This window comes from Acartia tonsa, chromosome 11 (assembly GCF_053477335.1).
Source record: "Acartia tonsa isolate MP-2025a chromosome 11, ASM5347733v1, whole genome shotgun sequence".
Taxonomy (NCBI): domain Eukaryota; kingdom Metazoa; phylum Arthropoda; class Copepoda; order Calanoida; family Acartiidae; genus Acartia; species Acartia tonsa.
In genome coordinates, this window is record NC_137270.1 from 30,357,752 (window position 1) to 30,372,955 (window position 15,204).

A 15,204-nucleotide genomic window follows, 5' to 3' on the forward strand; every position below is an offset into this window, starting at 1 on the left:
ATTTTTCATCATTATTTCCCTCATTTATTTTATCATATGACTTTGTTACAAGCATGATAACTTTCATATGTTATCCTTATGTAAAAGTATCAGGATCAGGATCTTTGTCTGTCTGTAACGAAGGATCTCGCTAACCACTGAACCGATACAGTTCTCCCTTACAGTGTAGCTTCTCAAAGGTCCTGGGAAGTTTTATAGCTATTTGTGGGGGGGGGGGGGGAGATCCAGCATCCTCCAAAGAGAAATAGTCCACCACCCCCAAAATAAATCACTTTTGTTTTTAAAAAGCCGCTGGTAGATTACAAAAAGGGAAGAATTATGATATATCATACCATATTAAAAAATCATACAAACTAACAATAATAACTGAAATTTATTTATTTATCTATCCCAAAAATACCTATAATTATGAGATGCTAAATGTAGACATTTTTACACCTTAAGACATTATTATAGAGATGCTTCGCTTATTACATTCTACATATCGATCCTAGCAATTTATATAGTAACAAAAAAAGATAGCAGTGAAATTAAAACAGGATATTTTAACAAGGCAAGCATTAGCACCCAAAATCTAAAAGACATGCCTTAATTTTAGAACTACTATGCTACAAATAGTATGTAAAATAACGATGCACCTTTTTTTAAATTGATAAATAACGTAAATTATTACATACAAATTTGTCGTCAATTCAAGTTACTAATATGGAACTCATTTATTGTTAATTGGCCATTTCGTTCAAACAGTAGTAGGGATGGTGTATGGGGGTATCGTTATTTTAGCCAGCTGCGAGGATCACTTTATATACCGATTTTTTGTAAAAGGGGGGGGGGGGACGGATGTGTAACTTTTTGAAACCAAAAGTAAAACGTGCATGATCTCAGCCCATAAAAGAGTTACAGCTTTAAAATTGGGCACAGCAGTTGCTTTTGTGAAGAACAATATGGAACTGTGAAGAAATGGCGGTGGAACCGCCGCTCCCGCCGAAAACCGTCGTTACCCGCCGAAATTTTTATGCCTTTTTTTCGCCAACAATCATCTGAAAAAAAAACCTTTTTTTCTCTCATAAAAATCTCCCTTATATTTTCACGTGACACTTGTAATATTTCAAACATGTCAACATCCAAGTAATGATATATCAAATATTTTAAATAGTGATTAATGAAATTAATTCACAGCTGGCTAAAAAAACGATACCCCCATAAAACTCCTCAACCTCATCTCCTCCCCTCCTACAGGATGAACTAATAAATTAGTTCCACATTAGCAACCTAAATTGACGACAAATTTTCCACTGTCAATATATCCACGTATAATATATCTTTAAGAACAGTAAGTGAAGATTTTTCTAAATTTTATTAACCTATCCCCGCTAAATACTTGATTGATTTCTCATGCTGATAATTGAAAGGATTCAATTCAAAGTGTTCCAACAATTTGGCAAAAAAAACACTACAAATAATTGTAACTAGTATTGTTAATTCAAGCATGTTAGAATTGTCCTATCGACTGCAAACTTTGCATGGTAATTCCTATAACAATTAGGTACGATTTTGAAAGAAAAGCAACTCTATATGATGGTTACCAGAAAGTCCGTACGTCCATTTAAAAGATGCTGATTTTTTAGATTCTTTGACAATATTTTTTTCTATGTTATTCTTGTCCTCTTTATCTGATCATTAGGTAAAGTTATATTTTTCTGTTCGTAAGTCCAAATCTCCCTGATCACTAAAACAAATTCTCTATTTCAAGGAAGCTTTACTTATGTCCCGTTTAGTTTCTGTCTATTAGGTTTTAAAATTTAATAGTTTTAAGCCTGTTTTGCTTTTTAGTTCAGTGTGTAACGGTTTACTGTAATTTTTAACCTATAAAGTTCAACTATAATAAATAATTTAAATGCTACAATTGTGCTTTCACGTAGATCTAAGATTCTAATGATATTAGCTATTTTGTATTACGGAACAATTCGCCGGTTTTTCTAGAACACCTTCAATTGAATCCACATCAAATTGCTGTCAAGAATCTTCAAGACTTTATTCATTTAGAATCACAGCATATCAATAATACGAAGATGTTCGTCAGTTCGAACGACTATACATCCGTTTGTCCGTTTGTCGGTACATCCGCTGAACCTATACTTTGAATACTAGGATGGTGTTAGTTCAATTTTGTCGTCAATCTAGATTGCTAACATGGACCTCATTCATTGGTCAGTTAGTTCATCGAGTAGGAGGGGAGGAGATGGGATTGCTGGTCTCTTTATTTTAGCAGCTACGAGTAATATTTTATTAGAGTAAATGGAAATCTGGTGCAACATCCAAGTAATAATATATTGATCACCGCCACCATTGTCCAACTGTGCATCAACTGTTGACCTGTCTTCTAATTTTTTCAAGGATACAGGAATTGGAAAATGGTGAATATATTCAGGTATATGTTTTTGTGTGATCATTTTGCCTCTGGTAGCTTGGGGGGGGGGGGGTTGTCCCCCTCACATTGCATTTGTATTAATCTTAAAATTAATAAATAATTAGCATCTAAGGGTCTCTATTCAAAAGGGTAAGAAGGTGTCCGAAAATTGAAAAAAAATCAACCCAAAGCTTAAACAATAAATAGAATAGCATAAAACCATCCCAGAAGAGTTTCATTGAAAATCAGTTCAGTATTTACTTATATAAATAATAGCATAGCCTTGCTGTATACCTTATCGTTACAGGAATATTCAAATAAGTTTTTAAGTCAATATTTAGATATAGTTAATTAGAAATTAGTTAATTTGCCCCTGCCTTTTAGGGGAGGCTGGGGAAGGTCAGGGAAAAAGCCTAAAAACCACCCTTTTATAAGCCTTCTTCGAAAAGTTAAACATATTTAGACCATCAATTTCCGAGATCTTAAGCTTCAGCCCAAAAACCTTACTACTTATATTTTAGAACTAGAGTTGGGCTCGATATAATTATCTCGTATTTTAGAATAACAGATAACTTTCGACCTACTTATTCATATAAAATAATTATATCTTCAATTTAAGTATTCCTTTATTTAATTGTGATACAACAACATGTCAATTTCCCAGTTTAAGTATTTAAATGTGGTATGAGTGTGTGGGTGTGTGTGTATACTAAGTGTACTTATGTGTGTGTGTGTGTGTGTGTGTGTGTATGTATTCTATGTGTGTGTGTGTGAATTTGCATGTAAATCTAAATCAGTTGTAACCGACGAAAATAAAATTTTCTAATTTTGATCAAAATTTGAATAAAGTAATCAGTTTATTACTTTTATGTTAACCCCGATTTTCATGTACTCTAAGAAAGCGATACTTGCAGCTGGCTAAAATACCGATACCCCCATCCACCCCTTCTACCTCATCCTCTCCCAACAAATTGGATGAACTAACTGACCAATAAATGAGGACCGTTGTAGCAACCTAAATTGACGACAATTGGTCAATTGGTCCAATGTACATATACTTTCTATTTACTAATTGCTATAAGTAACTTTAAGAAATCTAACACAGTAAAGATGCATCAATATAAAAAATGAATTTGATTATTATTGCTGTGCTACATATGGACAACATTGTCCTTTTTAAAAGTCAAACTTATCTATAATTATAGTAGGTCCGTACTTAACGGTTAGCTCTTATTGTTAATAATCCTAACATTTAGTTACAATTTAGAAAGCGTAGCAACTTTCTAATCGTTACTAGAAAGTCCGTACGTCCATTTATAACATGTATATTTTTAACATTTTGCAACATTTTTATGTGATATAATTATCCTATTCATCTGAAATTTTTGAATATACTGATTCAATCTTCTACAACAAGGTGCAATGTTATAACTGAAGCGTCTCTATAAACAAGTCCTAAAAATGTAAGTATGTCCATAAACAATAATAAGGAAATATATCATATCTACACTTGGGCTAAGATTGAAAGATTACATCAATATGAAGAAGAAATTATTATGTGTGTATATGTTTATCTGGGATAGGGTTAAGGGATAGTAAAGTATGTGGTGCTTTCCATCAATCGACCACTGAATTTATCCCCCACGGAAGTCCAAGCTTTTTATTTTGAGTGGGCTAAAATGAGGGGTTTTAAGATTTAAAGTAGTAATTTAAAGTATTTTTTATATTTATAGGAGGATAAGTTGAGGTTTCCAAAGTTTGAGGGGGTAAACAAAACACCCCTTTTCCCCTACTCTTTGACGTATATGCCTTTTTCCTACCATATTTTTAAATGAAAATTTTAAACAAGAGGGGGCTTTCTTTTCCTATGCATTACCCTTGCGGGTGGTTTTAACCCTGAGGGGCCCAACCCCTAATTATAGTGTAGATGTTTATAATTTTTATTTAATTGTGCGGGTGGGATTATTTACTCCAGATAGCTTCCCCCATAGTTATAAACCATAATAGGACCTAAAAGTAGCTTTACTGTATATAAGAACCATTTTGGTTCAGCGGTTAGCGAGATCTTAAGGTACAGACGCTCAGCATCCTGTTACTTATACAAAAGTATGTCCCTTGCCCCCTGATTACAATGCGTGTTGTAAATTTACTTATGTGATATGAATTTAGTAAGAAGTTAACTCTTTCAGTGACAACATTTTTAAGTAGCGCAACAATAACAATAAAGCTGTAACAAGTACAATTAAATGTTCATAAGTAGCAAAGCAATAATAAGACAAAAACAAAGGATAATTATATTCATAAGTAGTGTAGCAATAACAAACATAGAGTTATTAGAGTGATAGCAAGGATAATTATATCCATAAGTAGTGTAGCAATAACAAACATAGAGTTATTAGAGTGATAGCAAGGATAATTATATCCATAAGTTGTGTAGCAATAACCAAACATAGAGTTATTAGAGTGATAGCAAGGATAATTATATCCATAAGTAGTTTAGCAATAACAAATATAGAGTTATTAGAGTGATAGCAAGTATAACTATATCCATAAGTAGTGTAGCAATAACAAACATAGAGTTATTAGAGTGATAGCTAGGATAATTATATCCATAAGTAGTGTAGCAATAACAAACATAGAGTTATTAGAGTGATAGCTAGGATAATTATATCCATAAGTAGTGTAGCAATAACAAACATAGAGTTATTAGAGTGATAGCAAGGATAATTATATCCATAAGTAGTGTAGCAATAACAAACATAGAGTTATTAGAGTGATAGCAAGGATAATTATATCCATAAGTAGTTTAGCAATAACAAACATACAGTTAATAGAGTGATAGCAAGGATAATTATATCCATAAGTAGTTTAGCAATAACAAACATACAGTTATTAGAGTGATAGCAAGGATAATTATATCCATAAGTAGTTTAGCAATAACAAATATAGAGTTATTAGAGTGATAGCAAGTATAACTATATCCATAAGTAGTGTAGCAATAACAAACATAGAGTTATTAGAGTGATAGCAAGGATAACTATATCCATAAGTAATGTAGCAATAACAAACATAGAGTTATTAGAATGATAGCAAGGATGATTATATCCATAAGTAGTGTAGCAATAACAAACACATAAAAAAATTTAATTCTTGGTCTGCTTTCAACAGAAACTTATCCTTATAAAGTTACTATGTGTGTGTGTGTGTGTACCGAATGTATCGTCAACATTTTACATTGTGGCTTTTTATAACTTCTGGGAAGGTTTATAACTATTTAAGGGAGAGTACCCCCTACCTCTTTAGAGAAATCGCCCCGGGAAAAAATTAACCTCCCCACCCCCTCCACCCGTCCCAATAAATCTTTTAAAATTTATATTTAAAATTTAAATTGAAAATGGGAGGGTGGTCGAATTCAATCTCTCGCCCCCTTAAGTGCCCCTAGAGGCCTCTAAAACAGGGGCGTCCAAATGTATTAAAACTGCGCGCAAAGCGCGCAAAAATTTTTTTTGTTAGAGATTTTTTATTTTGGCGGGGTTATACCCCCTCTTTATATTCGACTAACCTAACTTAATAATATTTACATCGCAAGCCAGTGCGTAATAGAATAGCTGCACTCCAGTGAATTTGTCTGTTTGTGCGTCTGTCCGTGAGATTTATTTTCGCTGTGTGAATTATTATCATAATAAATTGAATATAATGTCGCGATTGAATGATTTAATTTCTCTCTCTCTCTCTCTCTCTCTCTCTCTCTCTCTCTCTCTCTCTCCCTCTCTCTCTCTCTCTCTCTCTCTCTCTCCCCTTCCTCTATCTATCTATCTATTTATCTCTATCTATCTATTTTCATCTCTCTTCTTGTTCTAGCTAATTATTTATCATTCCCTCTCTCTTATCATACGTTCTTTATTTTCTCACTAGCGGGTACGCCCCTAAAGGCCTCTAGGGGCACTTGAAAAGGGGAGAGTCGAATTCGATAACCAAATTTCTTATTTCAGATTTTAAAAGAAAAAGTTTCTGGGAGCGGAATTTTTTTTGTTGGGGGGGGGGCCGGGGGCGTTGCTTCCCACACAATTTTAATTTTAGTTTTAAAAAAAAATTTATTTTGGGGGGGGGGTTAATTTTTTTTCTAGAGGCGATTTCTCTTGGGAGGGAGGTGGTACCCTCTCCCAAAATAGTTATAAACCTTCCCGGGACCTATGAGAAGCTACCCTGATAAAGAGAGCCCGATTGGTTTAGCGGTTAGCGAGATCCTTTGGTACAGACAAATAGACATCCTGTTACTTTATATTATAAACTAGCGGCTTCGCCCCTAGCCTCTAGGGGCTTTGCCCTTAGAGGTGATAAAAAAAATTAAGATGAACTTCGTTAAAGGACCAAGGAAATCTTCAGCAAAAAAAAAAAATGGGGGGGGGGATTTTTTTGTTTTTTGGGGGTTGGGGGTGTCCCACCCTCCAAGAAAATAGCTTAAAACCACCACAGGACCAATAGGTATATGTATACCCTGAAGAGTAGAATCCGATCGGTTCAGTGGTTACCGAGATCTTAAGGGACAGACAGACGGACAGACAGACATCGTTCTACTTTGTATTATAGATGACTTTTTTCTATTATTATCTCTCTCTTTCTTTCCTTCTCCCACTCTGTTTTTAATTTTTTGCAGCTTTTTTTACCTCTTTCTCTAATTCTAACGAAGTTCCTCACTTCCTTCATCTTTTTCTTTTCTTTCTTGTAACTATTATCTTATCTGATAAAGTCGATAATAAAAATGTAAAAACCTTACTCTACTCTCATTGGTTTAAAATCATACGCTCAATTGTTTCCGACCAATGCAATGGTAGGGCAGTATAAGTAATGGTTGCCGAAAAAAGGTTAACGATGAAACAAATAATGATAAGGATGCAATTTTTCATGTTTAATATTTGTAGGGAGGAAGTGGACTTTAAATTACACTGGTACCCAAAGTTTTATATTCACGTCATCTTATCTATTAGTTAAACAACTGTGAGTACTTTTTAATCCAAATTTTTTAACAACAATTTAATTCTACAGAAGGAGACATTTTAATTTTCAATTTATCGTCCAGTATCTTATCTCTTTAGATCCCAATTTTAGGGCTAAATATTATCCCTATAGATTGTCCTGTGAAAAATTATCTATAATGGATATTCTTTAATTTGAATGAAATATTATTTTCGAACTTCGAATAATTTTTTTGAATTGCAAAACTTAAAAAATTGTATAAGTTGGGAGCCATGGTATTTCAGTTTTTCAAAGACCGTCGATTCAAACGTGTCCTTAAATATGACAGCTGACTGACGACGTCCATTTTAAGTTTTCATAAAAAATAAACATTAAAAAATAGTTATTATTGATTAAAATAAGGTCCGTTTGTATTACCAGTTTGGAGAAGGCGAGATTTTCTCAGCTGCTGTTTGAAGGATTAATACGACTCGACGTCATGGTTGTTTTTTAGTGATGATTCCCCTAACCAATGAATGCCATTCCGTCCGCATCGTTAATTGAATAGGGCTAATTTTATTTTCTCGGCTGCTTTTTAAGATAGACTAGAGGTTTTTTTGTGGAGATATCCCTTATCTTTGGTCGATTGAGCATCCAGTTACTTGTTCCGTCAGTCTGTCGGTCATGCGGTTAAAGACCAATTTATATATTGAATTGCGCAAAGGTTTCAAGATTTTCTTTATTTATCTCATCATTTTTTTCTTCTCCTTCCCCTCTTTATAACCAATGTGATTATCTCCTCTGTAACTTACTATGTCCGTTTCTCCATCCATGATTTTTTTGTGCTTCGCTACGTATTAATATAGATATTTGTCATCCTTAATTGTTTTATTTTAGAATTGTAAATAAAAATGATAAAATTGAATTAAAACGAAGTGACTTTAAAGGAATTCATCTCTTAGTACCTAATCTTAAATAAGTTTTTGTAAGCAAAGTTTTTGCATATTTCGGGTAGAATTGTTTATCCCTTAACGTATATTACATCTCGTAAAATCAATAGTCCTGCGACAATAAGGTTTAACCAGGGGGAGGGAGTGTACATTAGACAAAATAAATTTAAGTACGTTCTCTCATTCTACGATAACTTTGAGAACTTATTTAAATTTTTATTGTTTTTTTCAAACTAGCAGTGTACAAACTTTTACACCAATAATTCTATTATAGAAAGAAAAAAGTACGTAGATAAATTGTTTATTTCTGATTCATAGTTGAACTGACAGACTACTAGTACACTATGTGCCCAGAATTCCAAAATATAACAAAAACTCATAATTCTGTTAATTTTGCTTCAAATTAAGAAATTTTTTTTTTAAATGAAGGATAATTGATTTAAGTTTTATTTTGGATACCTTAAAATGCTTCAAAATAAAAAAAATTTATAATATTGACAAAAAACACTTATTTAGCTATTTTGGCAGTAAAGGTTTAGTGATTTTTAAAGATTTTAAATATATTGAAAACACAGACAGACATACAAACATCCTTTAATTTTATTATAAGGAATTATACTTGTAGCTTAATGATTTTCCATCACCATAATCATTTTATGACTAGTAGGGATATTCCCTGAAAAGCAGATCCTAATCGGTCCAGCAGATAGTAAGATATTTTTAGATTAATCCAGACTGACAGACAGACATATTTAATTATTCAAATGACAGTTAAATTCTATTATTACCTCCCCCTCCCCTTGTTTAATTTTAGGTTTACGCCAATAAAGGACCAATAAAAGCTACCCTAAAAATTGTTAAGTTAGGGCGTTAAGTCCACGTGTATACGAGATCCTTCTGGAAATTAAAACAATTTTCTCGTATGTATTATTATAGGTTTTTGCTTAAATCAAATGAATTATCAATGTTATACTTATATATCAATTGATTTGTTGCAGAGAAGGAGGGGACATTGGGCTGTTTGTTACACTAGTCCCCAAAATCTTATAATAACGTTTTATTATCCGTTGGTTTAACAACTTTAGGGGCTTTTACTGAATTTTAACGTTTAAACCACTAATTGTAATCTACAGAAGGGGTAATTTTGTGCATCATCATTGGGGAAGTTCATCAATTTATTGGCTATTAACTTATCCCCATAGATCCCTGGATTTGTTGAAATTACTGACTATAAAAAGGAAACACGTTAATAACATTTTGTAAAATAATTTTCTATTTTCCTATAACCCATTTTACTGTACTATTCATAAAAAAGGGGGGGGGCGAAAGTGACACTTTTTGAAACCAAAACTAAAAGTCAACAAAGGAACTCAACTAAAAAAAGAGTTACAGGTCTGAGATTTTGCATGGCAGTTGCTTTATAGGGGTACATTATGGAACTGTGAAGAAACGGCGGCGCAACCGCCGAAAACCGCCGTTTCCCGCCGAAATTTTTTTGCCTTTTCTCGGCGGTTTTCGGCGGTTGCGCCGCCGTTTCTTCACAGTTCCATATTGTACCCCTATAAAGCAACTGCCATGCAAAATCTCAGACCTGTAACTCTTTTTTTAGTTCAGTTCCTTTGACTTTTAGTTTTGGTTTCAAAAAGTGTCACTTTCGCCCCCCCCCCTTTACTTGTTATTGCTGCGCTACGTATAGACAAAACAATCCTTGTTTTGAAAATAAAAACAAATCTATCACAAATCACCACAAAAGCACTAAGAACTTTAATCCAAAGGCATTGCAATCAAAGGATTGATAGTCTGCAATAGGGCGTTTATCAAGAAGGGAGGGGACATTGGACTGTTTATCACTTTAGTCCCCAAAGTTTTATAATAACATTTTCTTGTTTGTTTTTTAAGTTGAGTGTCTTAACTTTTCAACCACTAATTGTAATGTACATTAATTTATCGGTTATTGTCTTATCCCTTTAGATCCCTAGGCCTTCATACTCATAGGCTCTATGTATGTATAATATACATTTAATAACAAATTGGTTTAAATCATTTAGTTTCTTTACAAGTTTGCCTGACTCTTTTATTTCTTTAGAGCGTGTATACGGGGTGGATTAGGTTATAGTTTTATCAAATTGAAACATTTAAGATGATATTCATTTGATTTAAAAAGAATGTTGATTGATAAGAAGCAACAGGTTCGATAACATAGCTTAAATAAATATTCCTAGGGGTGTGCATGGGGGGTCTCCTCCCACCCTCCAGTGGTGGGGGGGGGGGGCAAGGATATCCTTTACTTTAAGCAATAAGAATAAGGGATTGTATACAAAAAAATTGCATCGAGAACTATAAATATCACGATAAAATGATTTGTAAAAAGTTATTTCAATTCGTCTTTATTATGTTAAAATTGCTATAAAATGGGTCCGACTGCTCCTACAAAAGTGCAAAAAAAAATTTTCAGCTATCGAGGCCGCCAGTGAAACCAACGGGATTCATTCACCGAGTGCCTTGATTAAACATGTATAATGGTCTGATATGCGGCCTCGTTAGCTGAAAAAAGATCAAACTATTTGAAGTTGAAAGTATTATGACAAAATATTATAATTCCTGCTTCTTTAGGAGGGAATGCTTTGACATCAATTTTTTCATAAGTTTTAGAAGTAAACGTATAAAAATTAATTTAAAATCGTATAGTATATTCATTAAGCTTTCAAAAAAGGTATAATATATTACTGTAGCTCAATTTTTGGTAGTTTGACGATAATTTAAAGTTTGCATATAAAATGTAATTTCAATAGTCAGGCTTTATTACAAAATCCTAAATATCTAGGTAGGCTACTTCTAGAGGCTGTAAAATCATAAGTAATTGATATTTTCACCTCTTGCTTTGGGAATCCTTCTCAAATTGAAATATGACAAAGATTAACCTTAAACTATAAAATTGGTCAATATCCAAAATTACATTTTTTGGAATCTTGGAGTTTTTGCATTGCCTGGGCACATAGTGTAGTATATTTAGGCATTTTTTTATAATCTACCATATTATTAATGTCTTTAGCTATAAGTCGTCTTTTTTAATCTTACTACTTTTAACTTAATTAAAAATTGTTAGGTATATTAGAAGCGAAGCTACTCTATAATTTGATATGTTCGTAAGTAAACTAGGTTTTTTTCTCTGTCATTTACGATTTGGACGGATGATTTTTTTAAATTCACTAAGAAGCATTCAGTAAATAATTTAGTTGATCCGTTAGTCATTCAGTCATGCTACAAAACAATCAGCATGATTAAACAAAATTTTAAGTGTTTCGTAATTTTTAATTTTTACATTTTATGTTAGATATATAACCATTGATATATAACCATCTGATCTTTAAATCCCTTTGTCCGTATTTCCAACAATGACTTTTTGAGCTTCGCTACGTACTTATGGATATCGTCATCCTTTATTATGTGCTATATTATTTAGAGATAAGGGGTATTTATTTATCTTTTATATTTACTATATTATTAGTAGCGTAGCTATTCAATAATTTATTTTACGCGGGATTAGAACCGGTTGTGCATCGTAGTGTAGACAATTTTCCATGAATAATAAAAGGAAAATTGATAGTAATTAGGTAGTTTTGTTAGTCCGGGCCCTCGGCCCTTCGGGGCTAACAAATCTGGTTTTAATCTTTTATTTTTTCAGTGTAATATCCGCGGAAAGCTGAATATTATACAGTGCACATAGGGGCAACAAGGGGCAACAATTCACCACCCCCAAATCAAGTTTTAAACATTCTATGAGTATTATCATACCCAATGTACATCAGATTTCAAAGGAATCGTAAAAATACGCTTTTTAAGTAAGCATTCTAATGCATGGAAGTCAAGAAATGCAAAAATTTTCTTACAGAAAAAGGCATACTTTTTGTGTTTCACCAACAATTTTAAAAGTATTATAAAATCTCTTAGAATTAACGTAATTAGACAAAATAACTTCTGATGAGTCATGCATTACATATATTTTGACAGTATAAAAGAAAAAAACACAAATTGAAGAAATTAGTCCTAAATAATTCTAGTTGAAGTCAAGATTTTAGTTTTTATTTGTTTGTTTTTTAATCAACATTTAAGAAGACAGTAAGAGGAAACACGTTTTCGCCGGGTGTCGCCGGCTAAAAAAACGATATTTGATTACCCAAAGACATATTTTAATCGCCAGTACTGGTTTCATTTACCCCCCCGCGCCCCCGTAGGGGTTTTTAGCCCGTTTTCTGAACGTTGGTGCACGAAAAGCTTGTAAGAAAAGGCGTTTAAATGCACTTTTAAAGTCAAAACTTAAGATATAATTCAAATAAATAAAAGACACAAAAACATAGACATATTGGGAAATATTTATTCTGACTTAGAATTAAAGTTAATAATAAATATTTTCAAGTTCTATTGCACTTAATGATGAAGAGGAGAGGGGGGGGGGAGGCTAAACCTAAATCTAAACCTCTTTATGTTTGATGTTTTAATGTAACTAAATAATCGTTTCTATAGATTATTACAAATATCAGGGATCTAAAGGGATAAGACAAAGGTCAATAAATTGTTGTACATCCCCAATGATAATATACAAAATTACCCCTTGTGTAGATTAAAGTTAGTAGTTAAAACGTTTGAACACACAACTGTAAAACTTTGGGGACTAGTGTTATAAACAGCCCAATGTCCCCTACCTCACTGCGGAAAGGTAAAGTTAATATGCAAATAACGTGAGGTTCTTATAATCATTCTAAATTGGAATTAGCAGGTAGTCTTCTGTCTGTCTATTGGTAATGCTTTGTTTTTAAATTATGAAGTTACAGGGTATTCATGTTTAAAGTCAGCAGTTTTATTTAGAAAGGGAGGAGACTGTTAATTACACTAGTCCCCAAACTTCAAAGTTTTATAATAACGTTTTTATATTCGTTAGCATAAGAACTTTAAGAACAGGAAATTAATTGATTTTTTATTGGTTGGTTCATTAACATGAGTGTCAAAACTTTTCAACCACTAATTGTCATCTACAGACAAATAATTTTGTAATATAATTTATTAAATATGTATCAATATTGGGGATGTACATATTAATCGGTTATTGTTTTGTTCCTTAGATCCCTAGGTGTTAATATATAATACAAAGTAGCTTGATGTCTGTTTGTCTGTCCGCCCATCCCTTAAGATCTCGCTAACCACTAAACTGATTGAATTCTACTCTTCAGGGAATATATCTACTGGTCCTGTGGTTGTTTAAATATCTTTTTCAAAAATAAAAATCCCCCTAAATTTTTTCATATTTCTATAATTAGGGTCGGTCCGTCCGTACGTCTGGTACAGTTAGCTCTTTTACTTAACTTAAACAGGCTAGAATTGTCCTATCGATCTCAAACTTTTCATGCTGATTTCTACAACAGTTAGGTACGACTTAGAAAGCACAGCAACTCTATAATCGTTACCAGAGAGTACGTACACTCATTTATAATAGGCTGATTTTTACTTTTTTGACAACAAATAATGGTTTTGAATGTTAAAAATATCCTATTCATCTGATTTTTTGAATACTGATTCCTATTTCAATAACGTCTATTGTAATAAGCGAAGCATCTCTATAATCAAGTCCTAAAAACGTCAGTATGTCCTTAAACAGTAACATGTATTTAATCAGTTTTTATTACAATTTTGTATAGACATGCATTAATATTCAGTTCTGACACTTCACAAGTGTTAATGTTCGTTTGTCCTTCCATTTCAGAGCTTCGCTTCTTTCATGGATGTTGTCATCCTTGTTTAATTACCTCTTGGGGCAAATCCCCTAGAGGCTAGGGGCGAAGCCGCTAGTGTACATAGAAACAGTAAACAAGAATCATAATATCATTATGAATATAGATATTAGTTAATAAAAATTTATGTTAATCATGCCCACATTTATAATGGATTTATTAAACATAAAAATAAAGTGAAACTTGTAGCTTGCTAAAATAAGGATCCCCATCCACCCCCATTTACACCATCCCCTCCCCTCCTACTGAAATGAATTCCATGACCCCAAATTTGACACTTTGAACACTAAAATCGGACTACAATTAACCTAGTTACACTTTAAAGGGCCCAAAAAGCTAGTGATAGGGTAGCTGCGCTACTAAAAAATTCTCATATTGCTCTGATAACCAAAACCCCTAATTAGACATTTTAAACACGAAATTCAAGATAGTTGATGGATAGATAGATGGATAGGTAGATGAATAGGTAGATGAATAGATATATGGATAGATAGATGGATAAGTAAATGGATAGACAGATGGATAGATGGATGGATAGATAGAGGGATAGATTGATGGATGGATAAATTGATAGGTGATGGATAAAGAGATGAATAGTTGATGGATAGATAGATGGATCGATATATAGATGGATAGAGAGATGGATAGATAGATGGATAGATAAATGGATAGATAGATGGATAGATAGATGGATAGATAGATGGATAGATAGATGGATAGATAGATGGATAGATAGATGGATAGATAGATGGATAGATAGATGGATAGATAGATGGATAGATAGATGGATAGATAGATGGATAGATAGATGGATAGATAGATGGATAGATAGATGGATAGATAGATGGATAGATAGATGGAAAGATAGATGGATAGATAAGTGGATAGATAGATGGATAGACAGATGGATAGACAGATGGATAGATATATGGATAGATAGATGGATAGATAGATGGATAGATAGATGGATAGATATATGGATAGATAGATGGATAGATAGATGGATAGATAGATGGATAGACAGATGGATAGATATATGGATAGATAGATGGATAGATAGATGGATAGATAGATGGATAGATATATGGATAGATAGATGGAT

The 15,204-nt window shown here is 32.8% G+C and overlaps 1 protein-coding gene across 1 annotated transcript in view; it reads right to left on the reverse strand.

The window, feature by feature from the left end:
• Window positions 1-9,294: 9,294 nt before the first annotated feature.
• Window positions 9,295-15,204, reverse strand: part of LOC145332951 (ribonuclease H-like) — a 135,244-nt gene continuing 129,334 nt past the window's right edge. The window contains exon 11 of the mRNA XM_080178072.1: window positions 9,295-9,304. The gene's annotated coding sequence lies outside the window, so the exon portion shown is untranslated. The remainder of the gene's footprint in view (window positions 9,305-15,204) is intronic.